General features: G+C 49.8%; 1 protein-coding gene and 1 long non-coding RNA gene across 4 annotated transcripts in view; both read right to left on the bottom strand.

The window, feature by feature from the left end:
- WDR25 (WD repeat domain 25) overlaps nt 1–19,135 on the bottom strand; it is a 137,229-nt gene that overhangs the window by 86,066 nt on the left and 32,028 nt on the right. The window lies entirely within an intron of this gene.
- On the bottom strand, nt 13,654–14,763 carry LOC139079335 (uncharacterized). The gene is made up of 2 exons (XR_011532895.1): nt 14,633–14,763; nt 13,654–14,543 (listed from the first exon to the last, which is right to left on the bottom strand). It is a non-coding gene; the product is annotated as an uncharacterized lncRNA (long non-coding RNA).

Raw genomic sequence — 19,135 nt, 5'->3', positions numbered from 1 at the left:
GCCAATCTTCCTCACCAAAACAAAAATAATAATTTTTGAGCACACAATTTTGAGTACATAAATACTATTCTACTGATATATTGTATACATTATAAAACATGAATATTTGCAAACAGAAATTTTAGAAGGATGATATGAAAAGTAGATATAAGTGGAATGTCCAATGCTTTCTCCTGGGTGACTCCTTCCCTCTTGGGATCTTTTTACATGGCACCCAGGGGTGCAACCCCTGCTTTTAGGAGCACCCTCTGGGATGTTCCCCGTCTTCTGACTGAGGATGGGCATCTAGGGCATATAACGAAGCCATCGTACGGGAGCCCAAGCTCCAGCACCACACAGACTGACCTCGAACCCCAGGACCCAGCCACACGTGTGTGACATATGGTCATGCTACTGCTCTGAGCCTCAGGGTGCTCCTCCAAGCACACAGCCACTGTTCTGATGTCAGGAGGAAACGAGGGAACATCTAGAAAGGTTTGCACTGTCACCAGCATATAGACACACGAAGTACAGTTCATTTTACACCCAAATAAGGGTCAAAAAGAAGACTACACTGGAAAACCCAGCAGCTGTGAGAAAGCAGCAGGAGAGCCCAGGGACTGGTGTGGCCCGACGGGACGTGTTGATAAGTAGAGGGAAAAAAGCAAAATGCAAAAGAGGATCTACAATATGCTACCTTTTATGAAGAAAGAAGGGAAAATAAACTACCCATTTGAGAAAAAAAAAAAAAAAAAACATGGAAGAAAACCAAAGACTCACAGGACTGGTTCCCTACCGGGCAGGGCTGGGGACAGGGTGCTGGGGACAAAGGGAATGGGGTGGAGGTCGGGGCGTGCCTCTCTAAACAGGACTTTTTGTATAGACTTGACTTTGGAAGTATGTTAGTGGTTCACACGGAAGGGAGGGAGGGAGAGAAAAAGGGTGGGTGGGAGGGGAAGGCAGGAAGGCCACAAGATTGGGGGAAAATCCTAAAATAGAATACAAAGAAAAACAAATGAACCAAATTGTATTTCAAACACATAACGCTACCACACTGAATGGAGAAAGAGAAAAAGAACCAGCCCAAGGAATGTCTGGACACGGTCGACAGTCCCTCAGGCTAAAGGCAAAAAGAACTCTAATAAAGAATTCTAATTAGTATGCTTTTTTGCAGAGATTAGCAATTTTGAATCAACTTTTTGACACTCTAGGATTGAGCAAGTATGTAAATATGATGTGAAAATGGGAGCCTAGTTTCACACTATTGGAGATGGGAGTTATAAATATGCAAATGGAAATGAGCAGCATGAACCCTGTGGTACTGGATGAGAATCAGAGAAATCCGTGTGAACTCGTGGGTTTAACAGAAAAAACTGGATAGAGGTGTGCAAGGAAGGGTATGTGTATACACACATGCATGTGTGCAAGTGCAAGCACATATCTACAAAGATCTGTTGTCTGAGAAGCACTGACACCCCAGTAGCAATGAGCACACCTAACATCCAAATCTTGGTTTCTAAACGCCTTTCTCCACTAAAAAGAACCAGAGCTCCTTGGAGATGGGGCAGGGCTAGAACAAGATGAGCCTGGAATATCCTGTTGTGCCAAAAAGTAAGGACATGTCCAAAGATGATGGAGACATCTCAAACGACATGGGAGCCACCTTTAAGGTGGCTCTATTGGTCAAATGATAAAAACAGATTACAATGTATTAAACTAAGAGTCCATGAATCCACACTGATACAAAACAAATAAATGATATGGAGAAAGGAAAACTCTTTATCATAGGAAGAAATAATAGACTTAGAAATCACCATTTGCCACCCATCATCATAGGAATTGATACAGGGAGGAAACATCAATGGATGCTAAAACTAATGGATAAAAGTTTGAGGAGTAACAGGCTATCTATGTAATCTCAAAATGTCTCCTCACATGATACTTTTTAATTACAAAAGGTAAAATAGTGATACACTGGGAAACCTGGCAGATGCCACCTTCACCAAATGATCAAAGTTAACATTGCCAGCAGCATGTGCCTCCTGATATCATGCACTGAAAAGGACACATCACTCCTGGGACATTCCTGCAAAAAAGTCCACAATCTGAATCTAATATGAGAAAGCACGAGACAAACCCAAAACTGAATGACAGTCTACAAAATAACTGGCTTTTACTCTTCAGACATGTGAATGTCATGAAAAACAGGAACTGTTCTAAACCAAAGGAGACTAAAGAGGCACGACAATGAAGGCAATACACAATCTTGAATTTTCTTTCGCTATAAAGGACATTATTAGGACATTCTTGGGAAAAAATCCCAATAAGTTGTATACAGTAGATTAGATAATAATGTTGTTTCAATGTTATTTTCCTGGTTTTGATAATTGTATGGTGGTTATATAAGAGAATTTCTTGTTTTTAGGAAATACACACTCATGTATTTAGAATAAAGGGCCATCAGTCTGCAACTTAATCTTCATCGGTTCAGAAAAAAAAAAATGTATATGTATGTATGAATGTATATACATATATATCTATATGTGGAGAGAGAGAGGATAAAATGATAGTAACATTGGGAATCTGGATAAAGGGTATCTGGGAATTCTTCATACTATTCTCACAACATTTCTATAAGTCTGAAATTATGTCAAAATTTTAAAAAAGAAGACGAAAGGAGAGAAGATTGTTTTTGTAGGTTGGTAAATGGGGTGGGGTTATTTGCAAGGTCTCTCTTGGCAGGCTAACACTGGGGAGATGCTGGCATTGGGATGGTAGGCTTTCTAAAACCACTAATGAGAGGGGCCGACTCTGACAAGTGGGGGAATAACCATTGACTTATCACACCTACTTTACAGTTAGTGTTTCTACAAGATACTTTCTTCTTTTCTCTTCTTTTCCTTTCTTCCTTTCTTTTCAAACTGCTCCATTTGGCAGACTTCCTAACCGAAGTGAGAGGAGAATAAAACACCTGCATTCTCCTCAGCTCTCCCATTTCAGCCCCTGGCACAATTCACACCTTGCTGATGCTGAAATTGAGAAGCAGAAGAGTAAGGCGTCTCCTGCACCGAAGAAACTCAGAGAAGAAAAGTGCTCCGTCTAGAGGAAGAGTCGAGAAGAAGCTCTCCTGACTCTCCAGGCAGAACGGCTCTCCAACTGCGGGATTCTCCTCACATCGTCCTCCCAGCTCATTCAGCTCTTATGGATTTTTTCCCAATATATAAAGAGGGAGACTTTAACAAATAATCCTTTAACTGCTTTTATCAAATGTATATTACTTTTAATTTGTATTAAGCAAAACCAAACCAAAAACCAATTTCTTTCAGTTAACTAGGGGATAGAAGTACCTTGCCAGGCAGTTATATGATTCCCGAAAAAACTTTTCGAGGATATAATTAAGCCTAAATGCTCTAAAACCACCAGTCTTATCAAAAGTTGTTTTATTAACTGAAGCTCCAAGGATACAGATACCCAAGTCAATCCAAGTCAATATTTTAACGTCATTCATTAGAGACACTAATAAAATAAGAATTCATCTCAGAATGAATGTCAGGGCCTAAAGTAAGTGACAGGTTAACTAGCTGAGCAGAAATGGCATTGATTTAAGCCTGGTGAGTGTGGGTAATGTGTCCCTCCACTGACTCACGCACTCAGTTAGGAGACTTCTGCCACAGGCCAGCCACGGAGACCCACGATGGGCCATAAGGAAGGCCTTCTCCAGAGGTTTGTCCCTGCAGGCTGAGGCCAGGGGGCGCCTCTGGAGCGGGCAGCTCCCGCCCCCACACTCCCCTCCCTGCCAGCCAGAAAGGCAAAGCCTGCCAGGTGGCGGAGCAAGGAGCAAGCCTCGTCTATGCAGGTCCACCCAGCCTGGTTCTCCAGGGGCTCACCCTACGTCCCTTCCCTGAACCCAGCAGGGTGCAGGCACCCTCACTCAGTGACCTAGACCAAGCCACAGGTCCCCTCTGTGCCTCAGTGTCCTTACCAGCCAACAGGAACAGCAGCCCCGCCCAGCTGCCAGTGTGTGAAGTTATTCTGTGCACCGTCGGGACCCTCCATTCCTTTAATCAAGTCAACACCCATTGCAGGAGCACTTGAACACGCTTGGGGCCAGGCGCTGTCAAACACGCTGGTGATGAAACAAACTCCCCGCTCTCCTGGAGCTAATTACTCAAAAATAAGATTATTGTCAATAAATAGATTTATTTGTGAAGAACTTGGGCTTCACAGTATATGGCCCCACTAGTATCATCCCCTCACCTGGGCCAAGTGTCGCAATTCTTCCATTTCCCCAAGTGGGTCAGGAGGGCAGAGACCAGGGGGTCTGGAGATGGCTCAGATTGGAAGGACAGACGTGGCCCTGGTCTCCAGCCCGCCAACCCAGCACCGGCCAGCGCCAGCAGGCTGGCCTCAGGGCCTCTTGGTCTTTAGGATTTGGCCAGAGCCCCTGGGGCCAATTCCATCTGATCTTCCTGGCCTCTAAGAGCTTTCAGATTCAAATGCAACAGACATCACGAAGTACCCACCACATGTCTAGCAATGTACTAAACATGTTAGGGACTGAACTGGGTGTCGTTCCCTCCCGCCCCCCCTACGCCCGGCAAGAACTCAAATGTTGAAGCCTTAACCCCCAGTGTGGCTGTATTTGGAGATGGGGCTTCTAAGGAAATAACTAAGATTAAATAGGGTCATTACAGTGGGGCCCTGATCTGACAGCATCAGCGTCCTCATAAGAGACACCAGAGAGCTTGCTCGCTCGCTCTGTCCATGCAGGAGGAAAGTCACGTGAGGACACAGCAGAGGGCAGCTATCTGCAACCCAAGGGGAGAGCCCTCGCCAGATACCAACCCTGCTGGCACCTTGACATTGGCCTCCCAGTCTTCAGAACTGTGAGAAAACCCATTTCTGTTGCGTAGGCCACCCAGCGCGTGGTATGTCGTGATGGCAGCCCCAGCACACTAAGGCATGGCATCGCACATTTATTATTGTGATGAATACTTGATTTACTGAGGCTCTTGACAGCTACATGTAGGACTGCCTAGGCCTCCCCCAAGCCACTGGGGCCTGGTTTATAAAAGGCATCTTGACAGATAAATGGGAGATTCTCCTGTAAGAGGGACATGCATATATCCTGAACCACCTGAGCTCCTGAGACCGGGGGGGACGGCTCCTTCTCTTTCCTTTCACTCCGGGTCCCGCTCACCTGCTGATGGGGAGGTCTCCTGTCAGCCCCAGGCGGTGGGAACATGCACCGCCCCCTCCCCCCAAGGCAAGCTGTCCTCTGTTACGCTACCCTGCCCCTGGGGCGAGGGGGAACGGAAGGTCAGAGTTCTAGAAGGTGGGTGGACCACCTTGGATGGAGCAGAAGGTTGAGAGCAGAGGGTCGGGACAGGTCGTGTTCTGCAGCCCCAGATTAAAGCCTGAGGAAGAAAAAGCAAAGTGCAAAGCAGAAAAACAAAATGTCTCAAAGTTTTACAAACAAATACCTGAGGCTTGGTAAAAAGTTCCCAATGACAGCGTCACAGTGATTCAATAAGTGCCGGATCTGAAATGACTTAGGTGGAAATGAAGCTGACACGCTCTGGAAAACTGCATTAGATGACTCAGAGTGGCCCGGGGGATCATGATGACTCTGGTACCAGACGCAAGAGGAAGCTCAGGAAAATTGCTTCGTGAAAGGTAGGAAGAAAAACAAACCAATATCATGGAATTAATGCGTATGAGATTTTAAATATGAATGTGCAACTAAATTAAAGTTACGTTCAAAGTAGAATAAAAACTAAACTACAGTACTTTTTAAAGAGGTATCGGACAAAAAATATATATACATGTATCGCCGTTTGATTAAAGAAGGGAGATGGCTCCTCACAGGCGCAGCTGCAGGTAGGGCACCTTGGAGGGAGAAGCAACATGGAAGGGTCTGCTCACCTCGAGGGTCAACCGGGCAGCCCAGCAGCCAGCGCGACACGCCTGCAGGGCCACCAGCACTCAGCGCACATAAGTGGCAGGCACAGGGCTAAGCACTGGGGGTCAGGTGCTCCCCATGCACAGACGAGGCCCCAAGAGGCTGCAATGGTGGCCCACACACACAGCTGACGAGTGGCCGAGCCAGGCTCCACACCAGGCCACCGGACTCTGGACTCATGCTGACCCACCTCGCCACACACACCGGGAGCCCGAGCTCGGTCATCCACGTCTTCCTGCCCCAGGCAACCTAAGCTGTCTGGAGGCGGGGGGAGGGCGCCTGCCTCTAGCCCGTGTCCAGGGATGACCCGAGACAGCTACAGCGCAGCCTCGAGACTGGTCGCAGGTGCTGCACTCAGAGTTCTAGACACTGTGCCTCACGCATCAGCGGTGACGCTCTGGTCAGGACATACAACAGATGTTTCCTCAGGAGGGAAAAGTGCCTTGAGCGTGCTCCCCAGGGACCAGGCTTCCATGGGAAAGGAGAGGGAGAAGCCACCAGCTGCAGGTGAGGAAGCACTTAAGTGAGGGGACAGCAAAGCCACTGCAAGTGCCAGCTGGCCATCCTGGATGGCCCCCAGGCCTTCTCCTTCCCTGCTCAGCCCTCCCTCTCTACCTGGAGAAACAGCAGGGATGTGGGAGGCATGCTGGACTGGGAGTCAGGAAGCCAGGGCTCCAGCCCCGCCGCCCTGGACTCAGTGTCCCCGTCTGTACAGTGGGCTGGGGCAGCAGTCAGAGAGCCCATGAGTGGCAGCTGAATGGCCAGCTCTCTTGCCAGCAGTTATTTTTCTCACAGCAGCAGCAGCAGCCCAGACACCCCTGAACTCGTACTTTGAAACAGGCCATTTTTCCCTCCATGGTGAAGGATGTCTAGGACCCGTTTAATAATGGAAGTGATGACTGGGACCCCAGCGCACATCCTTCACCCACACGCCACCTCCAGCACCTGCCTCGCAACCTCCATTAACACGCTGACAGCTGCCAGGGCCGTCACCTGCTCAGCCACAGGAGGCCAGCCCCACGGAGACGGCTCCTTCCTCCAGGGCACTGTGTGTCACTCCACAGATGTTTACAAAGGGCCTACAGCGTGTTCCTCACTGTGACCATGCTGGGGATACAACAGTGAGCAAGCCCACGTGTCCCTGCCTCTCAGTTAACGAATGGGACACGGTCAAAGAGGTGACAGTAAGTGCTGAGAGGGAGGAGAGTGAGGGTGGTGGGAGCACGCTGGGAGGGGCCCCTAACCCAGCCTGGGGTGTCAGGGAGCTTCCTGGGAAAAGGACGAGCAGGAATTACTCGGATGAAGCAGCAGAGGGACAGAGGGAGGCCAGAGGCCTCAGAGGCACACTCAGGAATCCGGGCTCTGTTTTGGAGACGGAGGGGAGCCACTGGAGGGTTTCACGCCAGGCACTGAGTGATCAACTGGTGCCCGAGACCCTCTGCCTGCAATTTCACTGCCACTAGAGAAACAAGCACAGCAGCTACCAGGCACGGGGCCCAGCCGGCAGGGTCTCCTAGGGCCTGGGGAGCAGACGACAGGGAGGACAGGGCGGCAGCCACACCAGGCCGCATCCCTGGGGCAGAAGCACACCTTTCGTTGTGTGTGCCCTACTGCCTGGCACCACGCCTGGCACCTAGTGGGCTCAGTAAATGGGGACAAGGGGGCTCTCCCTCTTCAAAGGGAAAGATGCTGTGAGTGTGGACGGCAGGTTTGCATGGGACGGGCACTCGCCCCAGAGGGCTGGGGCTCAAGCGGATCACGTTCTAGGATGGGCTTCGGGGCACAGGGAACTTGCAGAGCGAAAAGCGCTGGAGAACTCGCTGTAATCCACCTTCTAATCCTGCGCAAAGTCCACGCAGAACACTTGACAAATGCTGGCTGGGTACGAGCTGGGGCCAGAGGACTTTATTGACTTCTGACAGCTCCACACGCCCACGTGAAATACAGCGCCACAGCGCCAGTGTCTAAGATTCATGCTTTCTTCAGAGAACCTGGAGCACAAATTTATAACTTGTTGTCAGATAGATGCCCACTGTTCTCTGGAAGGGCAATCCCATTTGGGAAAAATAGCCAATAACTCTTTCCAGTTGGAAACCCATTCTCAGGTTGATTTCCCAAAGCACGAAAGAAGAACAACAAAGAAAAGTGTAATTGCAGAAAACAATAACCCTATAGATATAACCCAATATAGGGCCCATTATCTTCTCCACACTGACTTTCAATAATTTTGTGATGGATTCTCCCAAAAAGCTTAATTTGTACTTTTAACCCCAAGAGTTAGTGGGCTAGAAAAAATTAATTCCAAGCATTGGATCGTAGAGAGAGAAATAAAGGACAAATCTATTAATTTTTTAAACTACCCTGTGCGAAGCTGGGGAATGCATACGCATGGTGATACCGTGCCGAGAATAAACCTGTGCATGTTTTGCGCTTTTGCAAATCCAGCTCAGGATGGAAATGTCAGCGCGGAGCCCTTGGAAGGCTTGGGATCTAAGCCTGATCCCGACCAGATATCCCTTGGCTCATGTTAAAGCCTCCTCCTCCCAGATGACTTCTGTGGCATTTAAATTCCCATGCCTGAAATGAGGCTGCAATCGTTTTCTGTCCCTAGCTCATTACAAGCAAGAGCTTTGGTAAACAGTCCACACATTTCAGCCAGGGAACACCGTTAGATTAACAAAGACCCCCAAAATGAAACCTGTCATTTTCGAGAACTCCATCAAACCAAAAACCTGACAAAGCCTTCATAACAGCCTGCCGCGTGTGCATCAGCGTGGACTTTCCCCACCATCATGGGCAGACGACAGTACTGCCTAACGGGTTTTGTGCAGAGACGAGCCAGCCTGCCAGGAACATCTACTGTGAAATACACAAGTTGGCCTTTGGCCTGGCTATCTTTCCCACCAAACCTTTAACAATCAGTGGGAGGTGACAGAAAGAGCAGAGGTTTTGGCCTCTAACAGATGTGGGCCCAAATCTTGGTCTCCCTAGTTTTGAGCTGTGCACCCTATGCCAACATTTGTATATTCATCCAACAGCTATTTCTAGTATCGGCTATATGCCCCCCCCGCCCTGGACATGGTCGGCACAGGTGACCGCCCCGTCCTGTCACAGCTCAGCCCCATGGGTGCCACTGGATGTGCACACTGAGGGAAGTGGGCTGGAGAGCAGGCAGCTCCACACCCAGGAGGGCAGACTTGATCCCGAGCCCTGGAGGCTGGGAGCCCCCGAGGGACATGCACAGGCCCACCCACTTAGAAAGCCCACTCTGGCTGCCTGGGGCGACAGGGAGGCAGAGAGGAAGATCCCTGAGACTGCTGCACTCGTCTAGGCACGAAAAGGTGGTGGTATGGATCAGGGAGGCATCGGGAGAACTGAAGCAGACAGACCCGAGAGGCACGTCAGAGAGAAGCCACAGCTGCGCGACTGACGGCATGGGAGGGCAGGGGTGTGTTGAGCCACCAAGCAAGCCATGGGATCATTTGCCATGAGGGGCAGGCAAGAGAAGCGCATGCAGGGGAAGGCATCCCCTTGCTGGGCCTCAGTCTCCCCACCGTGCAATGGGATGATCGAACACATGCTCTACGTGACTGCGAGGTGCCTGGCAGAGTCTGGTCCGTGGCAGTTGTTCCCGAGGTAGTGACCGTGGCAGCTACTGCTGGAAGGAGCCCTGAGATCAGCCCAAACCCTGAATCTCACCAAGCAGGAAACCAAGAACAAGAACCAGAGGGAAGGACTGGTCCCAGAACCCAGGCTCCGGAGCCCCCCGCCCAAGATGCTCCAACCCAAACGTGGAGCAGGCAGGAGGAGCCTCGCCCTGAGGACCCCACAGGAGGCTGGCTAAACATAAGCAGGTCGCACCTAGGTCATCAGACAAGGAAGCCCTGGGGTCAGTGGGTAGGTCCACAACAGCGAAGGATGTGTCTTGACAACTCTCAACATGCAAACGAGGTCTGAGGAGTAATTAGGATAGCAGGCACTGGTGTCTGTTTATGTGGGATACAAACTGTTAAGCTGTGAATAAACTTGTCACTGAAACGGAGCTAATGCCCTGCCCTTGTTAGACGTGTGCTGGCACCTAGAATGTGGTGTGAAAACTCACAGGCTCCGAAGGCTCCTGGGAGTGGTGTGGCCTTGGGACTGCCCGGGCTTGGGGGTGCCCACCTCGCCGGCCTGGGAGGCCTTGCCCAACGAGCCCACGCAGACCCAGCAGCTCCATGGAGCAGATGAACACACCCCAAAGCCTTCCTGTCCTGAAAACACCGAGTAATGAATTCTTCATTTATACCTGCTCTGGTCGGTGCAGGGAGAGCCCCAGGAGACAGGCAGTGGCAGCCCTGGCTGTCCCCCCTGCTCTGTCGGGTCACTGGCCTCCACAGGACCAGCACTGAGCCTGGCCCGGACAGATGCTCCCCCTGCACTTCCAGGAGTGACTTGTGCCCCCACTGAAAGATCTGGATGGCCAAGCATCAGCGACGTTGTGAGGACACGCTGTACCCACCCAATGTGGAAGACTGGGCGGGCGGCACGCACGGTTCACCAGGGGCCCTGGTTTAGATGCAGAGGCTGCTTCCAGAGCGGCTGCAGAGGGCCCGAGACGACTCTCAGCGCAGATAGACGAGGCCTCATTTCCGCAGCAGAGGCACTGGTTCTAAACGCAGATAAGAAGCCAAACCTCCCTTAGGAGGGAGGCAGAGAAGATAATGTTCTCTAGCAAGCCGCAGACAGAGTGTTCAGACGGAACCAGATTAAATTAAAAAGTAGCCAAAAGTTCACTTTTCGAGGAAAGCTTAGGAATTCATTTTAAAACTCTTAGTCAGACGTGGCTATTTTCCAGATGTTTTTGAGACAAGCCAGTAGGGCAGACTGATGATCAAAATAACCGAGCATTTTGAATTATTTGGTTCGGTGCCTATTTCTTGAATGCTCCTGGATGCCAGGCTTTCTGCCAGATCTGAAGGTGACAGACTGCCCTCTGTGACCTCATATGTCATTAAATAAGGTGTCACCGGGTAATGGGATGGCTTGTGGCCCAGGGAGGACTCCAACCCAGCCCATGGGTCCAGGTGACCCTCCCAACCCAGGGCCTGCTGTCCCGAAAGGAAAGTCAGTCCAGGCTGGCGCTCTCCCCAGGGCTTCAGGCACACACCGTTCTAACAGGAGACCGGGGTGGGGGAAATCCGTACCAGAAGTAATTAAATGACTGTGGAGACAGCAAGAACTCGAAGAGAGACACATATTGGCACCATTTCTTATTGCTATTATTGTGATAACACATAGCAAGAACAGGACTCCCAGACAAGGAGAAAGCAAGCTTCAGGGCATTTTTAAATTGGGCAAATTATAGAGAGGTGAGAGATTAAATGAAAATCCATCACATTACAAATACAGCCTGCAGTTACTGAAATCATATTTTTTTCATAAGTGAGTCATACCAATAGTAACTCTAAGGTCTTCATAATAGTTTGCAATAAACTCTGTGGGATACTCACCACTTCTCTCCTGAAAAATTGACATCATAAGCCAAAAAATAGCACTTTGACGTTTCTGTCTTCTTTAGGGCCTCCAGCTGGAAAGGGAAGACAGCACCACCCCTGGAGGCGGCATGGGGCTCGGCCTCAGCGGTGGGCAGGCAAATTAAAATGACAAGATCCTATTTCACACCCACCAGAGGGGCAAAAATCAAAGCCCCTAACAGCAAGTGCTGGAGAGGCTGTGAAGAAACAGGGCTCTCAAGCACTGTGGTGGCATTGCTGGAACAAACGCCCAGGACAGCAAACTGGCAACATGAAGTCAGCTCAAAGGGGGCACGCGCCGAGGCCAGAGCCCACCTGGAGGGGTCCAAGAACGCCCTGCGGGTGCCTATGAGGAGGCGTATCTAAGGCGATTGGTTTCAAAACAGCTCTGCAAACTCAGTGACCCTCGTCCCAGTAAAGGTGGGTCTAACTGGCCTCCCCCGGACGGGAGACAGCCTCAGGGACCTGCTGCCACTGAACGAATGCAGCAGACAGGACGCTGCCTGGCTGCGGAGGCTAGCTCATAAGGGCACTCCAGGTCTGGCCTAACTCTCACGCTCTCTCCCTCCCTCACACAGAACCAGTCACCAGGTTGTGAGGCAGCCCAGGCCACATGGAGAGGCCACGCATAGTGTTCTAGTCAACAGCACAGCTAGGAACCTGGCTGACAGCCAGAGTCACCCTCAGTGGCGTGAGTGCACAGCCTTCAGATGACTCCAGCTCCAGGCTCCAGGCTACCCCCTGTGACACCAAGTGGAGCAGAGATGAGCTCTCCCCACTGAGCCCAGCCCAAACTGGAGATTCATAAGCAAAATAAACATTACTGTTTTAAACTACTAAGTTTGGAGGTGCTTTATTATAAAAAGCAGTGGATAATTGAAACACACGTTCACTACAAGAGAAAAAATAAATTCTAGCTTACTCATATAGTGGAATACTACACAGCAGTCAAAAATGAATGGTCCAGACAGATAGATAGATGCACATCATGTATGTGTATGGAAAAATTGCAAAAACATAATGTTTAATGTTTTACAAAATACAAAAGGAAACAGAGTGTGATAGCATTTCTATAAATCTTCAAAATAGAAAGCCAATATTACATCTTGTTCATGGATAAACACATGCAGTAAGCATCCAAAAGCATCCCCGCCAACCTCAGGAGAGTGGCCACTGCCAGGGAGGGAGGGAGGCAGGGCTTCAGCTCTAACTGCGATATCTTACTCCTTCCAAAACAAAAGAGGGACCCAACACAAATACGGGAAACTCTTATAACTGTTAAATCTGGAGGTGGGTCCATGGGAGTCTCTTCTTATCTTTCATTTTCTGTAGGATTAGAGTAGGTCACAAATCACTCATTTCTGTGCCCACTTGGCTTCGTTTACGCGATGGTGTTTCTGCCTCTTTCCTCCACTCTTCCGGGAGCTCCCTGAAGGCAATGACTTTGCTCACAATACCCCACTGCACGCGGTGGGTGCTCAGTAGACTCCCCTGGAAGACCAACCAGAGGAACTGACAGACCCCAGGAAGATTCCATTCCCTCCCCTGGTGCACGGGAACCAAGCAGGGAGCAGAGGCAATGTTCTAGCTCAAGGGACGTTGCAGGACTAGAAACATGGGAGGAAAGACAATCCCATTAAAAAGAAAGATGAGCTCCTGGCTAGTCCTGAGGCGCACCGTTCTCCTTTTCCCTGCCTTAACACTATTAAAATTTCAGCTTTGGCCAAATGGTATGTCACAAACACAGGCAGTTACAAATGCAGGGGATGCAGAAAAAAGAAGTAAATATCTCATTATAATGGCCCAAAGGCAAGAGACTGTGTCTGAGGACCAAAAGCAGGCAGAAATACAGACTCATGCAGGGGAAGTGGTGGGAAAGGCTGCAGGGAGGCAGGGAGGAAGCTGCGACAAGGGGCAGACTAAGGAGCGAGGGCATGGTGTGAACACAGGCCAATGCTGCCAAGGACAGTGGGACAGAAAGAGGGCAGCAGGGTCTCAAATGGCACAGCTTCACCAGGGAACCACCCATGAACTCTCCTCAGACGTCCTGTTCTGAGACAAACACCTCCCCCTGGCTGAGCCCGCCAGGCGGGTTTCCTGTTATTTGCAGCCAGGTGCATGCCTACCTGATACAGTGGTGAACACTGTCTGAAGGGGCAATTGCCATCTTTATTTTCTTTTCTCTACCTTTTCCTGTTTCTCAAATACTATTACCATAATAAGAAAATTTTTATTTTTTAAAATAAAGTTGTTGTCAGTCTTGGCTAGGAATTCCAGCCCTAGAAATCAAGCCTAAGAAAATAACCACAGAGGAGCTAAATATTATGCACATAAAGATGATCATTGCAGCCTTGCCTGTAAAACAACAATAAAAAACCTGCTGGAACAAACCTCAGTGCTCGGCAACGGGGACACAGTTTAGTAAATTGTGGTGCAACCACATGAAAGAAGATGACTGATTTGAAGGCTGTAAAAATAGGGACAGAGATTAAGCTTTAAACACAGGATTCAAAATGATAACGTGAATAATGCCTACAGAACTGTAAAAATTATGTTTGCAAGGAAAAAGTAAAACACAAAATCCAAGTTACTTGCTGTGGGCTGGGAAAGGGAGGTGGGAGGGAAGGCAGCGGCCAGGGCCCAGTATGGCAACGCCACGTGCCGGTAGGGCACCGTGGAGGTGGTACTGGCCTCGGTGCCCAAGTGGCAGCACCTTGCAGGCCTCCAGGTGGAAGGTCTGGGCAACACAGCCCTGCGAGGGAGGCTCTTACGGGGGGGGCACTGTGGGTGCTGTCCACTCCCAGGTGCGGCGTCACACAACCCCAGGGCATGAGGCAATCTCACACAAAGAACCCAGGAGAAATTTCAGAGCATGGGCTCATGTACACAAAACCCTTCAGAAAAGAAAATTTCTCATTAACTTCAGATATGCGTGTGCTCTGAAGATTTAACACAGGAAGAGTTTCTGAGCATTTCCATCGCTGGCGTCTCGTCCAGGGATGTGAATCGCCTGTCTTTGCGATGTCACGCCATTTGTGGGCCATCAGCTGTGAGGCCCCATCTCCTTACTGCAAATCTTCCTCCAGCTAGAAAAACAACTCTTAATGTCAGTGACTGAAATTATTTGCTCAAAATTATAATTACTATATTAATGTGGATGACTGTAAAACTATACCTTGGCTTCTGAAGTGAAAACACCAGGCTGCCAAAGCTTCTAGAAGAAATTAAACTGTTAACGTGTTAAAGACTATTACATCCCCCAAAGACATTACCACAGAACCCTCCCCCATTTCAACAAGGCAAGTCGCTGGACTGCATGGGAAACCTCTGTGAATTGCCTAATTATGGTTAATAAGGTCATCATCTTCCCATGAAATAGCCTTTTCTGTTTTCCAACCGAGCTTTCGACAATTCTAAAAGCTGTTCATTCGAAGACTCCCTGAGAAGGCCATCACATTATAGGGCCGACAGTGGGGGAAGGAAGGAAGAGGCAGGCCGGGAGGAGTCCAGGCCCCAAGAAGCCACAGAGAGAAGACCCCCGGGGAGAAGGGAAACAGAACTTTCTTACAGCAAGCATTTCATGGCCAGGACACAAGTGAGGAAAGAGAAGAGGCAATGGGACTCACATGAGTTGTGTGGGGGGGGACCACCCACTGCCCTGCCCCTGCCCACTACCGTGGGCCCAGTGGTGTCGGGGATCAGGTTTCTACTCACTCAGCACAGCCCAAGGGTGACCCCCTGGTGTGTCCCATAAACCCACCTCAGCACAGACCCTGCCCTTTACCCTCGTGACTAGGACTACCACACCATTGCTCAAATGTTTCATTTTTAATAGATGCATGGGAGTTGGAAAGTCAGGGCAGGGTGCCATTGTGTGTATAATGTACAAAATCACAGGCAGGGAGGAAGCAGGACATAAGGACTTCAGTAACGAGCTTCATGTCCATCTCAAAGAACGTGCATGGAGCGTAAGTGTCCGGGCCAGCAGAGGGGACCAGGTCAGCATGATAAACACCGTCTGTGACAGAGGTGACAGAGGGTGAGATGGCAGTAGCCACCAACAGCTCAGGGTCACTGCAGCCAGGGAGAAGTGGAGCAGAAAATGCGATTGCGGCTGTCTGCCACGCAGGCAAATCACGCAGCGCCAAGGTAAAGGCCATGCTCCTGGCTCACTCTCCGCGCCTCGCTGGCACCGTCTAACAGGGAAAGCTCGGTCTCTAGCACCCCTATCTGCACAAGGAGGTAATGCTCAGGCAGCACCCGCTCCCTGCAGGAGGAAGGCGCTCATAGCAACCTTGAGCAGGGAGGGGCGCCTGGAGCAACAGCCTGGCTGCTCAGGTCCTTCCAGGGGTGGTCACCCAGGTGTGGGAGAGAGCCTGCCCCACACCTGGCTCCAGCTCCAGCTCTGCGGGCCTGAGGCGCTCTCCTCAGCTCACTGGGTGACTGTGAGACTGCGAAGCATGCCCACCATGAGCCCTCAGGGCATGGCTGCTTCCTCCCTTAGCTGGCGTCGGCTCAGGTCTGATGCCCACGGGTAGCAGGTGGGCAAGGATATGAGCGGAGGACCCGGCCGTGGAAACCACCAGCAGAGCAGCCCAGTGTGGGGAGCCAGTTTCCATAGGCCCACGGAGAAGGCGGGCTCGCCAAGACTTGCCCCCTGGCCTGGGGTAGCCGGACTGTCCCTACAGGGACTTTCCTCCAAGGTTAAATAATGCTGCCGAGTCACCGGTTTCCAGGAACAGTGTGATTTCTAAATCATTGGCCGAGATCTTACCCCTGGGCCAGCATGGGTCTTCCCGACCAGGGTTTGTGAGGGTGACTCTCCCTGGGGTGGGTGTCAGGGCATTTTCTCTTCAGTTCAAGTCATACAGCTCGCGACTGACAAGGTACCCAGTTCCACACATAAGCCCCAAATGTCCACTAGAAGAGAGTACCCCACAATGAGTGACCAGCACTGGGCTGCTCCCTAGGGACGGACGGTCAGCAGCCCCTTCCCAGTGAGCTCAAAGCCAGGTGGGTCAGGTGCACATAGTACAGCAGTTTATGACGGCCTGGCATCAGGGAGAAAGGCCCCCCCAAGGAAGGTACAGACAGAAGGAGACCGTGGAGCTGAGTCTGGGGTAATAAACAGTTCCCTGCCTAGAAGAGAATGAAGGAGAGGATAAAGGCATGAAAGGGTGGATCATGTCTGGGGAATAGCAACTACACCAACTGGCAAGAATTCAAGGCACACAGTTGGTGACAGGACCAGGAACAAGGGCAGGGTGAAATGGGCCGGTCATACAGGGTTTCATTTGCACCCTGTACTATTTGGGCTGCATCCACAGAGGAGTGATGACCAGAATTCCAATAATCAATAACAGAAGTGGCAGCAGCAGTCGCCATCTGGGTAGCTACTGTTTACCAGGAATCATACCAGGCACTTCCCCAGTGCCGACTCCCACTGTTGCAACAGCCATGAAAACACGAATCCCTCAGAGGGAGAAACCCAACGGCAGTGAGGGTAGAGAGGAGGAGATGAATTCAAGAAAGATTAGGTGAACAGATAAGTCACAACTCAGCGATGGATAGAACAGCTCCATGAGAGCTGGGACCTTATCTGTCTTATTCACACTCTGCCTCCTGACCCTAGACCTACCACTAGCAAATGCTCAGTGAAGATTTGAGAGGCAGCATTTACAGAGATGCAGAAGGAAAGAGGGAGAGCAGCAGAGCAAGGGGGAGGGGTGACACAGCCAGTTGTGCTAGGGCAGCCCAGAGGCCTTACCAAGAACTGTGGAGGCTCTGACACAGTACCCGGCCAGCAAGGTAACCCATTAGTCTGGCAGTTTTATACATACTGGCAGAAGACACGAGACTCCTGGGTCAGAGACAAAAACAGTTTATTACTTAGAGCAACAGTGGCAGCCAGAAGCAGAATGCTGCCCCCAAGCCCAAACTCCCATGGGGGAAGCGATGAAGGCCCGGTGCTACCTGTGCACAGAGTGGGATGCAGCCCAGGGGAGGCATCCTGACATTAGGAAGCCCCAGCATTGTATAAGGGCTGCTAGTAAACCTGCCCAACCTCTATTCTGGAGGGAAACATTGTCTTTATGACCCTGGAATGTAAGTAAATCTGCTCCACACAGAGATGCCATCTCCATCTTCCAAAGCTGCTTGCTACACAAACATCCCTGAAAAGATAGGTCAGAGTAAATCAGCTGTTTATGGCTCTGCCTAGAAGACTGTGCAGAAATGTGAGAGTCCCAAGAATTGTCTTCCAACAGGCAACACGCACAGGCAACCACTGTGACTCCTGCCTCCTCCCCAGCACTCACCTCTTTTAGGCTGCCCATTGTCCATCCAAGCCATCTCCTCCCCTTCTCTTGTTTGCTTAGAAAACAAAACAAACATATTCTTGCCAGTACCACCAGGCAGAACAGAAGTGAGCCTCAGAGAAATAAAGTGACAGGCCCAAAGCTTCCTGGGTCTTCCCAGTTCTGTACATGGCACTTGGAATCATCTTTGATTCCCGGCATTATCCAATCCATCACAGACCTCAGTCATTCTGTCCCCAAACCATCCCTCAGAGCCAGGCACTTCCCACCATGCCCCTGTCATGCCCATCCAGCCACTGGCCTCCATCTGTTCACACTGGTAATGCCGATACATAGCTCTCCCTGCTTCCAGCCCAGCCGCTTCATGATCTGCTCTCCATCCAGAAACAAAGGGGTCCCTTAGAGATGTAGATAAGGTAGTGTCACATCCCTGCTCAAAACAGGGGGTTTCTTTCAAAGTTGAACATACAATCACCATAAAACCCAGTCGTTCCAATCACAGACATCTACTTAAGAGAAATGAAAACAAACATCCACACAAATGTTCATAAAAGTACTCTCTCTAATAGCCCCAAAGTGGAAACAAACCAAATGCCTGTCAACACAAAAATGGATAAACAAATTGTGGTGTTTTCATACAATGGAATACTATTCAGCAATAAAAAGGAATGAACTGATACACACGACAACATGGACGAATCTCAAAAACATACATCAAGTGAGAGAAGCCAGATGTGGAAGATTACGTGCCACATAATTCCATTTATAGGAAATTCTAGAACAGGCAGAACTAATCTTTAGTGACACAAAGCAGATCGACGGTTGCCTGAGGCTGGGGTTGAAAGGAAGAGATTGACTGATAAAGGGCACTGGGAACTTCCTGCATCCCGTTCTGTATCTTGATTGGGGGTTGGAGAGGATTGCCCAAGGGTATAGATTTGTCAGAACTCATCTAACAGCACACTTAAAATGGGTGCATTTTATTATATGCAAATTACACCTCCATAAAGTAAACTGACTCTTTTTTTTAATTTTAAAAACCTTCAGTGGCTTTCCACTTCCTTCTGAATAAAATCCTAAGGTCTATCGTGTCCTCCGAGGCCTGTCACAATCTGGTATTTCCTGAAATCACCAGTCTCCCTCGAACCCCTCTGCACTTTGCTGACATTCCAAATAGAAGGCAAACCACGGGGACGGCCCTCATTTTCCCAAAGAGAAGATTAATGACAAAACCAAAAGGTTAAAGGCCATCTTGAACACACATATGCTTGTAGAGCTATTGAGGAAATAATCAAATGTCTATATTTATATTTAATTTATTAACCTAGATGCACATGCATACTTAAAATCACATATTATAA

This window comes from Equus przewalskii, chromosome 25, assembly GCF_037783145.1.
Source record: "Equus przewalskii isolate Varuska chromosome 25, EquPr2, whole genome shotgun sequence".
NCBI classification, from domain to species: domain Eukaryota; kingdom Metazoa; phylum Chordata; class Mammalia; order Perissodactyla; family Equidae; genus Equus; species Equus przewalskii.
This window is presented reverse-complemented; position numbering and strand designations above follow the sequence as displayed.